Below are 16954 nucleotides of genomic sequence, written 5' to 3' on the forward strand. Positions count from 1 at the left end.
CATAACTCATTCTCCTTAAGAAAATCACCATGAAGGACTGGGAAGAGTGCCAAGTCCAGTTGGAGCTTACGTGGTCCAAGTGAGGCCCTTATCATATATCCCAACTTAAACCTCAAGCCTGGGTAACCAGCCAGTTGTGGCCAAAAAGGCTGGACAAGGTCTCCACTCTCCTCCTTCCCCTTACATCCCCACTAGGGCATGATTATCAGTCTTCCTCTTTCTCCAAGTAGCCTGTATCCTTGTTCATTGGTTGCACTACACATTCCACGTTCATCTCTTAGAACCCAGAATTTTTCCTTCTTGGGAAACCTTCTATGACAGTACCATCCCAGGCTCGCTGCTGGCTGCCAGGTTAAGGTGGAGGGTTTTTTTCCCTCCAAAGCATAAATACCTGATGTACAGCCATGGCCTTATACCCTTTTCCCATGCCCCCTCAACTCGCCTCAACATTGCCCACTACCTCGACCACAATGCCACGGGAATAGAGGAAAGGAGTTAAGATTTAAAACAACAATAACTACAGGTATAGACAGGAAAGAACAAAAAAATCCAGGAGGAAAGAGAATCATGCAAGACTTTTTCTATTACTTCTATCCTGATCAGCTTGTGCCACCAGCACTGGCACAACATCTCCCCTAATTTTGGCCCCAGAAACATGGACCTTCCTTCGTGATACACTCTCACAGTTTCCAGAAAAACTTGTTTCCTTCAACTGCCTCTATTTTTTATTGCTTTCTCTAAAGTACCATAAATTAGAAATTAACTTTTCAAGTTTTTTAGTTTATATACAGCAAATTGTATCAATCTTAAGTATACACTAATGAATTTTTACATATACACATGTGTGTATATATATGTGTGTATATGTGTATACGTGTGTGTACTCATACTGTGTAACCACTGCTCACATCATGGTTTAGAACATTTCCATCACTTCAGAAGGCTCCTTCTTGTCCCTTCCCAGTCAACACCTCTGCCCCCACAGGTAACTACTACTCTAACTCCTATCATCATTGATTAGTCTTGTCTGTTCTTAAACTTCATATAAATGGAATCATATTATATATATTCTTTTGTCTGACTTCTTTTACTCATTGTTATGCCTGTGAGATTCATCAACGTTGTTGTATGCAGCAGTTCATTCTTTTATTGCTGTGTTATATTTTATTGTGTGAGAATATCAAAATTAACTTGTCCGTTCTAATTTTGAGCTATCATTAACAATGCTTCTGTGAACATTCATATGCATGTCTTTTGGTAGGCCTACGCACTCATGACTCTTGGGCGTGTACCTAGGAATAGGATTTCTGGGTCACTACAGAAGGTCCATGTTTACTTTAATAAATATTGTCAAATAGTTGCCCAAAGTGGTTATCCCCATTCCCAGTATCAATTGCTCCACATCCTCATCAAATTACTGCTAGTCTTTTTCATTTTAGTCATTCTGGTGGGAGTGTAGTGTTATCTCATTACGGTTTTAATTTGCACTTCCTTTTCATATATTTATTAGCCATTTGGATATAAAAACATTCTCTTCTAAAATCTAAGTATCTCTAAGAATGTTGTAGGTCAGCAAGACTGATTCCCTCTTAGCACTCCGGGAGGATCAGTGGTGATTCTCAAAGAGGAGTATATGCTTGCCTGGGGGCATTTTGGGTTGTCACAAGGACTAGGGAACACACGATGGGTGGACACTGAGGATGCCAAACACTCTACAAGTGTGGTTAGTTCTCCATGAGAAAGAATTGTTTTGCCAAAAATGTCATTAAAGCCCTCATAGAGTAACTCATACAGAGGTGATGAGTCTATGAGTTTGTAAGTGCAAAAGGGACCACTTTGAAGTAAGGCTGTCTGAGGAACGATGGGGTGGCGGTGGACGCTGGCTACATGAGAAGGATTTCATTCACTTGACTCAGTGTCTGTATCTTCTACATCTGGACAGTCCCTTGCTTTCTTTGAGACTGTGCTTTGGCCTTAGCATAGATGGGAGGCTCAACTAGAAGCAAAATGGAGACTGGGTCCCCCAAATCTCTGAGTTTGGGGCTGTATGGTTTGGGACCTGCAAGGCCAGAGTCTTAGCACCACCAAGTCTGACGGGGACCCTGACATGATTCATCAGACATAACTGTGATCTCCTGACCGTTCCTAGAGCCCTGGGCACCCTGCAGACCTACTGAAGCAAGGCAGTTCCTTGCATCTGCTTCAAATACTGAGCTTCTATGATAAAACGGCATTTGTGAAAAAAATTTGAAAATCACTGATTTAAATTGTTTCTGTGTCAAATCATGTTCCAGATTTGAGATTTCAACAACTCACATATAAAACTTTAAAAAGCATGCCATTTGTAAATTTTTAATGCCTAATATGCAAAATTTTTACATCTAAAAATTAGATAAGAATTCTTATTTTTTTGTCACTTCCATCCTCTGCTTTGTTCCTGAGAGGACTGTGGGTGGCCAGGAAGTTTATAGCCTTTGTCTTAAAAAAAAAAAGAAAAGAAAAGAAAAAGAAACAAGCAAAAAACTTAGCCCCCATGGTTTTTAATTTAGAATCTCAGAAATTAATAAGAAACAAGAGCAATTATCTAAGTGACTTTCTGAAGTAATGTTCTTTAAGGCCTTTCTAAATAAACTAAAGGAAATTAGAGATTCACAAATGCATTAAGAACAAAATATGGGTTAACTAAAGATGTTCTATCTGGATATGAGAAGTTTAAGGAGTAAGAGAAAACATTATCAGAGCAAAGTTTAACAATTATAAGGAACATGATTGGCAAACTATGAATTATAATTCTATTCAGGCTTCAATTCCTAAGGCAATTTTTTAATCAAATAAAAGCTTATAACTTGATTATAATTTTTATAAATAACTGATTTGACAAATATAATTGTGTTTCAGAAGTCTCATATTTTACACAGTCAGCCAATCTCCCTTCATGTATTCTGATTAAATTGAAAATTTTTTAGCACTTAGTTTAAAAAATGTATAAATGAATCTATTCTTTGTTCTCCCTCTGTAGACCACCAAATTTCTCTGGAGAACTGGAATTCTATGAAGGAAATCTTTGAAGGAATGGTATAACCACTGCACACAGCACGGCTTACTGAGTTAAAGAATGAAGGTCAAAATTAACGGCTGAAGGAGCTGGCACTCTGGTAGAGCCAGTCACTCATCTCCATACCTCCAACTGAGCTGCTGTGTTAGGGCAATCTAGAAGTATATCAAAGAAGAAACAAGGAGAGGAGCTCATACTGCCCCATATGCCCCTTTAGAATAGGCAAAATCCATGAGGTTACAGCTAATATGAAGATTTACATACTTCTCCACTCAATTAAAACATTTACAGATTGTCTCTGCTCAGTGCAGCCTCCCATGTACTTCAGGGCCTATATCAAGTTCATCCGTACCAGGGAAGGATACAATATCTAGTTCAACGAAGCAAGGATCCTCCTCCTCATCCTTTACATAGCACATCTTGTCTCACTGGAGCTTCCTAACCATTCCGGATGGTAAGCAACACTTGAATAGTTATTCCTATTCTATAGAGATAATTTTGTCTAAGGTCACAGTTTTGAAAAGGTTTAATGAGGAATGGGGAAATCTAATGGGAGAAATATCCCACTAAGACCTAATTTTGATGTAACTAGAATGCTAAATTATGTCACCTAGTGCAACTCAATTTCTCTTGATCTAAGTTTCCTCTCCTGCAACACAGAGGGGCTGAATCAGATAATCTCCAAGGGGACTTCTGGCTTAAATATTCTGACTTCAAAACAACCTTGCAGTTGCCAGGGTTGAAAATGCCAAGGAATACATGAAGTATGACATTTAATGCATAATATATTATGAATAGCGGAAGTGCCCTTATGGAAAATAAACACACTTTTATGTATCTATTCCCCTACAGGAAATATGTATGTTTAACAAAGTGAGTAATAATTTACTGCCTTTTTAGTGACGCAAGTTTTTACAGGAAATGAAGCGCGTCCAGTAAGCAACAGAATTTAGGTACAAGGTGAGAATAGTACATGAAGATCTTTATACTGTGTGAAAATATGAAGCTTTCTGGAGATTCTGCTGTATGTATATTCAGCTTTTGCTGATGGACTGAAATTCCATCATCCAATTTAGCAATATGACTTCCCCTTGAAAGCAGAAAACATATCTCTTGAGGTCAATACTTTTCCTAGCCAGACAGATGTTTTGGCTATTTAATAGGAATCACTTACTTTAGATAAAGAAGGTGTTCACTCTCCAAGAGGACATACGTATTTCTTAAACTTCCAGAGACGCAGCTTCATACTGGGTACACATATCCCTGAAGGCACATGCTCATATTCCTCAGGGTATACACAGGCTTGGACACTTTTAAGGGAATCAATTTCTAGATCTTGAGCCTTCATATGTTTGCCTTTCTAAAAGGGATCTGCCTAAGAACACATTTCCCAACCTTCCTTTTCTATTTCTCCCTTACTCAGCGCCTTCTTTGTCTTTACAAAGTCAAGGCATACCTCTTGCCCATCTGGAATCTTTCTGGGCTTTCTAGGTACACTGCTCGACAATGTAAAATTCTCCAAGGCACCAAACAAATAAACAATTCACAAATATCTCTCTCCTGAGAGTTACAGGAAGAGTGATAAGTCTGATTTGTTTCATAAGAAGGCCTGGCTTTGCCAAATAGGTTAGACGGCAGACATTATTCATAGACCGAATGAGCCAACTCCGCAGCTCCAAGGTTTTGGTGAAAACATGTTTAAAGCACATTATCTAATACGAATATGCCAGAAATGAATCTACTGCATTTGTTTAATCTTTCACGAAAAAAACGTAGATGTCAGCTTAAAAATGTGTGAACACATAAGTTTTTCAAAATTATTTTAGGAGATAAATGAGCACAAAAAAGTGTGGAGACCAATGTTCTAGAGCGGTTTTACCCAAGATATTTTCTATGAAACACAAGCTTTGTGAGAATTCTGCTAAAAGAAGGGTTCTGTGGCCAAATATGTTTGAGAAACAGTGTATATTCTACACACATGAGAACATTAAAGACCCCAAGAAGTCCTTTGGCAAGGACTCTTGGCTTTCTTTGTTTAACTTGGTGTTTTCCACACATTTGGCCATGGAACCCTTTTTCACACACCATCTATTAACCTCTCTCTGAATTGGTGGTCTGTGGAGCACATTTTGTGAAATGTTGCTCCCTGGGGCTGGCCCTGCAAACTACTGTACGAGTCTCTTCGTGGATATATTTGCTTCAACCTAGGCCTCGGGGCTGCCATAGCCTCCCCTGCCAACCTGTAACTATCCCATCTTTATAAAATGATAATCTATCATAGGATGGATTCGATCACTGGGCTCAATGAAAGAAGGCAAACCACTGTGGGAGCAATTCCCTTCCTTCCTTCCAATTCTTCTGGTTTCATGGTAACATGATAAAAGAATTATCAGAGCCCAGAGAACAGCTTGTATTTCTTTCTTGATACATGTGTGCTACACATGGAAGATGCTGCTAATAACATACACATCACTGTTGGTCTTGGATTCCTGACTATAGTCTACAAACACTACATTAATTTCTCCTTGAAACATTCACAGTAACATGAATCCATCATAGGCTTTCCTCATCACTCATGATACAATAGGCATCTTCTCATTGATTTTTATAGCCCCAGAAATTAAGGTCAGAGAGCTAGTGGAAAATACAATGCGCTAATGAGTCACTTCGCCACTGTCTTTCCTGAAGAAAAGTGAATAAAATAAACACACACTTCCTTTTTGAATCCCATCCCAGTGATATGAGTACAGTAAGAGAACTCATCAGAAAACCATTCTAAAATGGATAAAAATGGATCCCAATTTGATTTGTAAAAGCTGAAATATGATACTCAGGTCCAAATCAAAAACTGTTTAAACTCTTACTGAAAATACTGTGTCTATTTAAATTAGAAACTGCAGCAGGAGTTCCAAGAAGATGCCCAGGACAATAAAATAGTCCCTTCAAAACAATAAAACATCTATCAATTCCCTCTTAGCCACTGACTATTGTAAAACATGATTCAGAAACACATTAAGTACCCCACAGCTTCTCGGACTAAATCACTAAATACAGCAGAACATTGTGATGAGTCTCTGGTAGGCTAAATAAAAAGAATTTTAAGCATTTTTAAGTGTCTTGAAGAATGGAATTATCAAGTCTGGTTGACTTCAGTCTTAGTTCATACCTATTGATTTTCTACTATTATTTCCCAAATATATAGAAAGAACAATGGTTTCTAAGTTTCATCTTTATATCTACATCACTCTCATATACATATTCCCTATATCCTCCTGGAAAGAAATAAACATTATAACAATCAATTCTCCTATGATAATGCAACTAAGGGAACTTCAGAGACAACACTAACTGTGGAGAATACCGCACACACAGGGAAGTCAGAGAAGAACATGTTGAAGGGAGGGAAAAAAGCAGTGAAAAGATTTTAAATGAAAACATCAATGGATGTTATCACTTCCTTAGCCAGAATTTTGCATATTGAAAATTGGCATTGGCCACATACTCTTGAGTGAAAGAAACCAGGCACACAAGAACACATACTGAATAATTTGAAAGTTCATAAGAAAACAAAATTGATCTATGTTTTTAGGAGTCAGGATAGTGATTACTTCCGGAAAAGAGAGAGAAAAAGATTTGGAAGGGGCAAAAGGAGGATTCTGGGGTGCAGGTAATGTTCTTTTCTTGACCTGTGTCATAACTACACCGTTGTGTTCACTTTCTGATAATTCACTGACCTATATCCCTGCAATCTGTACATTGTTCTATACATAGGTTACACATCGATAAAGTTTACCTAAAAATATAATTAACTACACAATTTTGAATATAATCATCAGAATAATGTTTTTTCACCAATACTTTCTCAATATGGCTCTAAGTTTAGATGTAAAGTGACCTCACAGTAATACCAATGAAGGTCTTCATTTCCTTTTTATGTCAAGCAAAATCCACTTATACTTGCTAGGTCAGTATAAATCATCAGAGTGTTATAGACTGATTTTTTAAATGGCCGAATTCTCCACCTCTCCTTGTATTCAGTGCCTTTGCTACGTGACTTTGTAGCTCTTCCCAGGAAGAGGCAGAGTCTATTTCCTCATCCCCTGAATGGCAGGCTGGCCTTGCAACTTCCTTCAGACACTAGAATAGAGTGGAAGTGACAGTGTGTCACTCTCCTTCTCTTGGAAGCTTGCCGCTACCATGAGAACAACCCTAGCTAGCTGCCTAGAAGATGGGAGCTGTGTGGAAGAGAGCTGAGCCAGCCCAGCTGAGGCCATTCTGGACCATCCAGCCCCAGGCATCCATCAGCTGATCACAGACCCATGACTGAGTCTGGGTGAGATCAGTGACCCTGGCCCAGGAGAGCAAAACTCCCCAGTTACCCCCTACAAGTGTGAGAAATAGTACATGATTGTTTTATGAAGTAAATGTTAAGGGGAAGGGAGAAGAGGTGGTACCAGAAGGGGAGTGCCTCAGAATCCAAAGAAATTCTGGCTTAAAAAACAAACAAATAAAATCCTCTAGAAGCATAAACATTCTTCTTGTTAAAGACTTCAGGATAAAACTGTGAAGGTACAATGGTTTGCTAATAATGTGAGAGAAAAATTCTTATTTTAACTACAAAGTGGACACATTTAAAATAAGAAAATTTGCTATAAAAATAAACAATGAAGTTCAGAGAACTCTGATTTCTAAATGGAACTACTGAAAGAGCCTAATAGGATAGTTCAATCTAGATAAAGTATGAGCATCTAATATTACTCCCACTGCTGATGCTCGAGCAAGGCTTTAAGTCATGGCTTCCCACCTATAACAAGCAGGTGCAGTTGTCAGGAATCAATGACATGAAAAAGTACTTCCATAAACTATAAACTGTTATATAAATATTAGTGACACAGGGAGGGGAACCCAGGCTTCAGGAGGAGATTCTCCCACTCCAGCTATGGGATCTGCCACTACTTAATTTCTTTGAGCCTCAGGACTCAGTTTCATTACAAGTTAAAAAAAAAAAAAACGGGTCTGGCCCCGTGGCCGAGTGGTTAAGTTCGCGAGCTCCGCTGCAGGCGGCCCAGTGTTTCATTGGTTCAAATCCTGGGCGCGGACATGGCGCTGCTCATCAGACCACGCTGAGGCGGCGTCCCACATGCCACAACTAGGTGGACCCGCAACAAAGAATATACAGCTATGTACTGGGGGGCTTTGGGGAGAAAAAGGAAAAAAAAATCTTTAATAATAATAATAAAAAAAAAGATAACACTACATAACTCACAATTACTAAGAGAATTATGACATACCTAAAGCAGCCAATGGAAAGGCTCCACTAATTAGGCATTCAATAAATGTTAGCAAAGTACATAAACAGGTAGATAAAAAGATGTGTAGGCAATAATGACCGAAAAGGAAATTTATTATTAATTAATTTATTATTATTAGTATTAGAAAAGAGAAAATTATCAACTTATTCTTACGCAAGTAACACCATAAGGAGATAAGCCTCATGTAAATAAAATCAAGAGTAGTCAGAAACAGAGAAGCAGCTGGTCTAGCTAGTTCCACTTTGAGAGAAAGTCTGGGGAAAAATTGGGTAAGAATATAAGATTACTAGAGGCAGGACCTAGGTGACGTATAAAAGGGTTAAACTGGGCCTGAGTGCTGGAGAACTTGGGAAACAGAACACTTATGTCACTTGCTGCGTAAGATCATTGTCAATAAAAACATATTTGTGTCTATAGAGCGTCGCTGCCTTCCTTGTACTGTTACCACTACTCCAAGATGAAGGTCCTGAATAAGGTGGGTGAACCTTGAGACAGGGGGATAGAGAGGAAGATGAAAGGAGGGAGAGAGGATGGGAAAAATGGAGGCAAAGTGAGTACACAGCACTCACTACTAATTTAGAGACATTTATCTTAGCTCCATGAAAATTGTATCTCACTCCAAAACCTTTAAAGTAAACCAGAAATGTCAGTGTAATAACATAATTAACAAAATATATCAACTTCTCATCTATTTAAAATAAAATCTTGAAAGAAGCTGACACTCATGAGTCACTAGGCACTGTACCAAACAAATTTCAAATTCATTCCGGGTCCCCCCAAATACCTTTACAGTCTTATCATCCACCCTCAGCTACACCTGCAGGATTCAGCAGGCACAAGCCCGGCAGTGCTGTCCCATACCTGTGTCTTAGTTTCTTCCAGCCCTGATAACTTTCCCACCCCATCATCATCTTTCCCAAATTACTGGGAAGTAAAATTATCCCTACATAGAAAACTCAGAAAAAATCATTAAAACCAATCACAGTTACTTCCAATATGACAATAAATATTTACAAAATTACAATCTTGCTCACAGCAATATTCAAGAGAAAATTGCCGGGGGAAAGCCTAAATAGAAATGTGCAAAGCCCATGTGGGAAAAAAAAAATACCATTTAACAGCCCTTTTTGTAAAGAAAAGGAAATAAGAGAGAAGGGATTACAGTCAATGGGCTCTCTGCTGCTAGCGGGAAGAGAAATTGTACACCCTCCCTGAAAGGGAGCGTGCGCTGGATGAAGCAAAGCCCGGAAACAAGTAATTTCTCTTCTAACGTAAATCATAGATTCATGCGGAGGTTTTTGGTCAAGTATGCCCCTGACAACACTATATATACCAAGGAATATTAGAAACACCTGAAAATCCAACTTCAGGGGCGTGGTTAAATGAATTATTCTATATCTATTAACTGGGATACTATATCAGCATTACAATAATTTTTAGATTATTTAATAACACAAAGTGTTCATTATACTTTAAGTAAAAAAATAGTTTTCACAGCTATCCATGAAATATCATTTCAAATTTCTATACCCAAAAATACAATTGGCAAGAAACATATCAATTTTTATAGGAGATGGTAATTTTTTCCTTTATATGTTTCTCTAGTTTCTAAATTTTAAACAATAGGGATGAGTTATCTTATAAATAGGAAAGACAATGTGGTTTTTTTTAAGGAATATGTTTTTAAATGCTATCTGTGATTTTCTAACTAAATAGGAACTTTCTTTCCTCTGCAATTGCAGTGTTCGGTTCACTTCATATAGCACTTACTACATGCTGCCTTGATTTCTTAATTATATGTGAGAACAGTGATCTTCTTAAGGGTAGGAATTTGGTCTTATTATACTCTATATTTCTCAGAGTACCCCTACTTAAGTCGTCATTAAATATCTGTAAAATGAGTGAGTGAGTGAACAGCAGATGGTCACCAAGTTTACCTTGACAGGCTGCTTAATTACAACAGGTAAAAAGAATTTACCTGTGGATAACAGATTATATAATCTGAAATTTTTTATGAAAAGCTTTTCAATATCCTCAAATAATTTAAAATACATATACCTCAGTTTAACACTATATTACAATGTTGATTTTTTTTAATTTAAAAAAAAATAAGTCCTGATATGGATAAATGTTAAAGAAGAGCAACCCAGTAAGTTCATGCTTCGGCATTCTCCCCCTGTTCCAAACCTATAGCAATGATAAATTCTAAAAGAAAATTTTAAAAAAACCCAACAAGATAATCATCCCAGTGAACCTGAAATGGTAGAGAAGTACATGGTAGTGGGTAGGGCCACTGAACCTCTGGGTCGGTTGTCTAGAAAGGAGCAGGGACAACCAGGAGTTACTAACTGAGGGTAAGAAACTAAAAGTACCTATGCAAAAACACTCCTCCTCAGCAACTGAAATCTGGGACAATATCACCAAAAATCCCTCTGAGGTAGGAACTAACATTATAATCTAGCTTTAGACTTAGGGACCATAAATAGGAGAAGATAAGGGATGAGGAAAATGAAAATAAACTTCCAATTCAGAGTGAACCTACAAACTCAGTCAAAAAATCTAACGCAAAGAAAGCAAACGAGGTCAATGATTGGAACAGGAATATTCTCCAGATCCGAGTAGTTTCATAAAATGTTCTCACAAAGATTTTTAAAGATTCTTAGCATGCTTAAAAAGTTAAATGAACGAACGCATTAAAAAAAAATAAAACAAGAAAAGGTAGCTATGTAAAATAATTAGAAACCTTAGACATGAAAAACAGTCTTACAATTAAAAATGTAACAGATGGGATAAAGTCTAGATGGGCAAAGTAAAGCAGGAATTTGAAAGTTGGAAGATGTAACCAAGGAATTCGTCCATAATGCAGCAAAAAAGACAAGAGTATAAAAACACAAAAGACTTGTTAAGAGGCATGAAAAATAGAAAGGCGCCAACACTTGTCCAATAGGAGTTTTGGCTGAAAGGCATGGTGGAGAAGCAATATTTGAAGAGAAAATGGGCGATCATTTTTCAAATTTGAAGAAAGACACAGGTTTTCAGATTAACAATATACTGTCTACTGAGTAAAATCAAGATAAATCTAAATATAGACGCATCATGAAAAAACTACAGACCATAAAGAACCAAGAGACTATCTCAAAAGAGAGAATGACAGATTATATACAAAGGGAAAAGTACCAAAAAGATAGAAGTCAGAAGACACTAGCGTAACAGTCAAAAGTATTGTTGGAAAACAACTGTTAACCTAGAAGTGTACACCCGATGAGTCTCATAACAGAATGAGCTCAAAATAAAGATACTTTCAGACATGTAAGTACGTACTTCCCAGTGACTCTCTCTAAAGATACAGACTCAGCCAATAAAAATACAGGACACCCAGTAAAATGTGAATGTCAGACAAACAACGAATACTTTTTAGTGCAAGTTAGGTCCCAAATTATTTGCTATTTACTTGAAATTCAGATTTAACAGGGTGTCCTGTCTTTTATGTGGCAAACCTACCTCAAAAGAAAAGGTGAACCCAAAAAGCAAGCACAGGATACAAGAATGCAAAACTGATAAAATGTCAGTAAATTCACTTAACTATTAACTATATGGAAAAAGAACTTAATTATACCTTTGAAAATAACTAAAATGATGTCCCTTGTCTAAGCCACAAATCTGTTTTCTTTTAAACACACAAAAGTTGTCATAATGGCTTTTGAACATTTCCATGTTAAAAGAAATGTAAATCCAATAACTGTTTTTCCAGCGTGTTCCACAAGGCCACTTATATTATAAATGGTACATGCAATTAATTGTTAAGAACCTTGCCTTAAAGTTATGAATCACTTCATCCCGCCCTACGCGTTTGAACCTGGCACTATGCCACAGGCCACATTCTTTTCTCCAACTGAGTGGGTTTTTTTTGAAGGTCTCACCTGCACTTTCTAGTCTTCTCAAAGCAAAAAGACCAGTCTTCTTCTATGAGCTCACCGTACAGCAGCCACAATCTTTTTTTTTTTTTTTTTTTTTTTTTGGTAATCATTAGAGGTCTGAAACACAAGCTACAGTCTAGGCAAGCTCTTCATACCCAAAAGATCCCATGAATGGCTTACTTATGTGTAATATTAATCAGGACTGGTGAGTCCCATTTCATGGGATGTGCTCTTCCAAAAGAATGCATTATCTTTTCTATGGTCCAAATAAAATTTGGTTTCAGATGCACTTTAGGGAGCTTTCTATCTAAATGGAATTCTACGATGAAAGTTTTGGTAATGAGTATTAGTGGGCCCTAATGTATCTGTTTTATAAATTTATTTTATTAAAGAACAACCGGTGTAATAAAATGACGCTAAAAGAAAGTTATGTGGACAGCTCTTTCATATTTGCTTTAACAGGCTCATCTGGAGTCAGCTAAAACTCAGCTAGCTGGGAGAGTGAATAAAGCAAATTGCATCCTGCTGATTCAAACTGATTTAATTACACTAAATCCAAGGGCAGGAACAATGTCTTATTCATTATTCATCACGTATCCTCAGTCTGGAGCTCAGGAGTGCCCTGCCAATTAATGTTTGTGGAATATTGACTATTTCAAAAGGTTTTCAAGATTATCTATGAAAAAGGCATATATACACACTGGATTATCAGAGTGTAGATATCTTCTACTTATGTATTTTGGCACTGTCCACTGCAACTAGACACAGGTTAAAAATGTAGAGAATGCTGCTAAGTTGATTTTATACCTATAAACTCATGAATTGGTGATTTTAGTATGTCAAAAGAAAGATTTGCTTTTAGTAAAAGATTTCACTCAATAGATTGGTCCCCAAGTACTTTCAGAAACAAATTCTATCTTTAAAACAGATTTACACCTAATTTAAGACCTCATTTATCTTGTGGCAAAGTTATGGGCACGTGAGAATACTCAGAACACAGGGAAGGACTGAGCTTTAGGGCAGAGAAGCAGGAAAGTAGGAGTTCTTATTATCACCCTTTCCATGAAGTATTATTTAATCCTCGTTCTACATAAAACCTCTAGCATAATAATCAAATGACAAATGATGAATGCCACTCTAGATCCACCAGGAAATAACCGTATTGTTTTTTTATGATAAATGAAGCAAATTATAACACTTCCATAATGTTGAGGGTAGCGAGGCAGGTTTTAGAGCTCCATGTGTGTATACGCAATAAATCATTCCTTTGAAAAGATAATTGCAGCACTGCTAGAGAGGAGAAAAAAACCAACTTTGAGGGCAATTATTTGAAAGCTCCTCAAATTAACTTGTGCACAGTTGGTTCTTTGTTACTGAGCGCACATTAGTAAAAGTTGTTTCAGGACATTAGTTCACTTAGTTGAAGGAAATAATGTAATTCTAGTTATTAATCATTTTAATTTTAAATGCGCTTTGTAAACTGAGAGGACATTAAACTGTGAGAACAATGTGGAATGCACAAGTGATTAGACGCGTAATGGGCTCCTTCTGAAAAACTTTAGGATAACAAACTCAAAAAGCTTCAAGGCTCTAGGAAAATCGAGTGTACATATGTAATGTGAGAAAGTTCCATTTAATTTTACTGACCCATAATATCACAAAGGGAGTGAAATTAAGCCCTTCTCTCAAAAGCAATTTCAACAGATTATGCTGAATGAAATCATATTATTTTCTGAGTCAATCTTCTCTGTCATGTAATTTAGTGGTGCTTCCTTGAGGCACCATGAAACAGAATTTTCTGTGATACTTAATTCGAGAATCCATGCCAAAAAGCCTAACGTTTGTTTTGCAAATATCCTCCTGAGACAAACATAAGCCGGGATTTGGTGTTACTGACCATCAGTGCAACTGATGGAGGTGGAACCATTTGACGTGCTCAGTATGAACAAAACTTGCTACAGGTCTCTCCATACCAGCCATAGCAGGAGAGGAAAATAAAACAAAACTCAAACAATTATTTAAAGGAGTCTCCATTCTATTTTTCTAAATGAGATAGCAAGTGATTACTTGCAAATTTTCACTTCCACTTCTACAGTGGTATTTTTATGAATATGAACTGTTAGATCCTTAAACCAGCTAGTAAAAGGAATATATTGGATAACTAGCCTTTCTTATTAAACAAAACCAAGTTAATATTAATTGCTTGGACTTCTATTAGCTCTCACAACAGAGGCATTTCTCCTGTTCTAATTACCTAGCATCTACATTAGTAATACTTTGCAGATAAATATAAAATGGTAAAGGAGACTATGCTGCACATAGAAACAGAGGTGGTTTGGGAGTTTAATCCTGGCTAGGCCTCTTAATATCTGTGTAATCTTGGGAAAGTTACTTAGTCTCTCTGTGTCTCAATTTCCAATTGGGATTCATAATGTCCAAATCCGCCCCCACCCAAAGAAACAAGTGTATTCTTCATCATTTGACATTCAGAGAAATTATTAGCATCTGACATTCTGGAGAGTATCTAACAATTAGCCATGTAGGATTGGAACAGTGAAGGCTAAATAAGGATCCTTCCCTGTGTACAGTCTAACGGAGCAAGCAGATATGCCTAATCACAGAAAACTGTATTTCTAGGGGCTGAAACTTGTGTGACAGACCAAGACGTCATTTCTTTCCTCTCATGCACAGCCTCTATCCCAGGCAACAGACCAATGATAGCATCAGAGAACTGGAATGTACCTACAGAGTCATCTAACTTTAAGTACTGCACAGGATAGAAATTCCACGTAGCATCCCTAGCCAATAGTTATTAAGTATCTGTTGGATCACCTCTACCTGCAGGAAGCTCAGTACTTTCAAGGGCATTTCAGTACAATGTTGGGGAACTCTATTCCACTGAAAAGATTTGCTTGAAGTTGTTGTCAATATGCCTTCTTGTAACTCCATCCTATTGACTTTGGCTTTTGAAGCAACTCATAAAATTATGTCTTGTTTCACAGGACAGTTAATTAAACATTAAAGACATATTTACAAACATTTAAAGGTATGTTCATAAGGCAGCCATTATATTTCTCTTCAGTCTGCACTTGTCCAGGCTAAACATTCTCTTGTTCCCAGGCCCTTCACAAGCTTGGTTGACCTTATTAGCCAAAAGACGATGAACACCGAATACCCAAACCCCACACTCAGTCTGACTGGCAGAGCATGAGGTTGTTATTTAGAATGCTCTCTGCTCATTCTGCTTCTACTAATGCATCCTAAAAATGGGCTAGGGCTTTTTATATAGATTTTCAGTCAGATCTGTAAAATAATAACTTAGTTTACACTGTAGAATATACACTTAGCCATCTAGTCACTCATTTAACCTATTAATTCTTCCATCCATTTAATCCAATCTTCCATCCATTTAATACCATCTCTTAATATCATCTTAAATTCTGATTCTTAAATAATGTTGATTAATCCATTACTCCCATGTTACTAAGGTTTGCAGATATTTCTCAAGAAGTGTCTCGGGTGCCCTCTCCTTGAGCAGTTAATTCTAACTTACCCAACATTCTTCCACATATGATGAGGGCTTATAATAGTCGAAGGCCAAACTTTTTAAAGACATGGTATACTTAAGTGCATTTCCAAAGAAAATTCTCTAAGTCAGCAAAAGCTCTACAAATCATAAAAGTTCAACAGATGCAGCAAGGAACAGACAATTTACTTGGGAAAATTCTCAGGTAACTAAGATATTCCTTTGACATGAACCATTTTAATTGGGATTAATCTTCTTTTTTTTTTTTTTTTCTTTTTGGCATCATTACCTTAATCTACTCTGTCCTATAAACATATACTGGTCAAGGATATAGAGCCCCAGACTACAAGTCAGGAGACACATGCTGTGTTCTAGACAAGGCTTTTGGTTCAATAAGACTCTTGGAAGCCTTTTCTGTTTATTTCAATGTACCCATGTTTCCAAATTACTAATAACACCTTCATTCTAGACACGCAAGGAGAAATTAGAAGCATTAATTGAACACCTCACAAAGTAACTGAAACAAAATTTGATATCACATATGGGTACTAAACTAGGCATTGGTAAACAAACCAGCATTACAACCTCAGCTCTATTTAGCCACAGAAAAGTCACTTAACCCGTCTGGACTAGAATGTCTTCATTTGTAAAGTGCAGACACGGAGCTAAGTGATCTGAGGCTCTCCCTGCTTGTACAACTCAGCTGTACGGTTCAAAAGAAATTGAGCCAAAGCACTCAGGGCATTTCACCTTTAGCTACAGTTTTACCTATTGCTTAGGAAATGTGTTCACTCTGCTATTTAATACCTGAATATTTCAAGGTGGCCAGCAACATTCTGACGAGAGGAAAAAAAGAGAATTCTGCTGCCAAATCATGTGTCAGCCAAGAAGCAGTCCTGCTAGGTACATGTGTGTGCTCATGTGTACACAAGCATGTGCCTGTGCATGCATAACAGGTGACTGGCATGGAACCACACGGTGCTCCATAATGTAAACCAACCTCCTGTGGATTTCATCGCAAATTAATAGAAGGGAAAAAAGTTGCACAAAGTTTAAATGGTAGTGAAGCAATTCCAGCAACCATACACTAAATCTCTGTATTTCCTTATAGCTAAATGGATGAGCAGGATGTGGTTCACTGTGC

The 16954-nt window shown here is 37.3% G+C and overlaps 1 protein-coding gene across 29 annotated transcripts in view; it reads right to left on the bottom strand.

Moving 5' to 3' along the window:
• The window catches only part of LTBP1 (latent transforming growth factor beta binding protein 1), a 382661-nt gene that overhangs the window by 145330 nt on the left and 220377 nt on the right, over positions 1–16954 (bottom strand). The window lies entirely within an intron of this gene.

The sequence above is a fragment of the Equus caballus genome, chromosome 15 (assembly GCF_041296265.1).
Source record: "Equus caballus isolate H_3958 breed thoroughbred chromosome 15, TB-T2T, whole genome shotgun sequence".
Classification (NCBI taxonomy): Eukaryota; Metazoa; Chordata; class Mammalia; order Perissodactyla; family Equidae; genus Equus; species Equus caballus.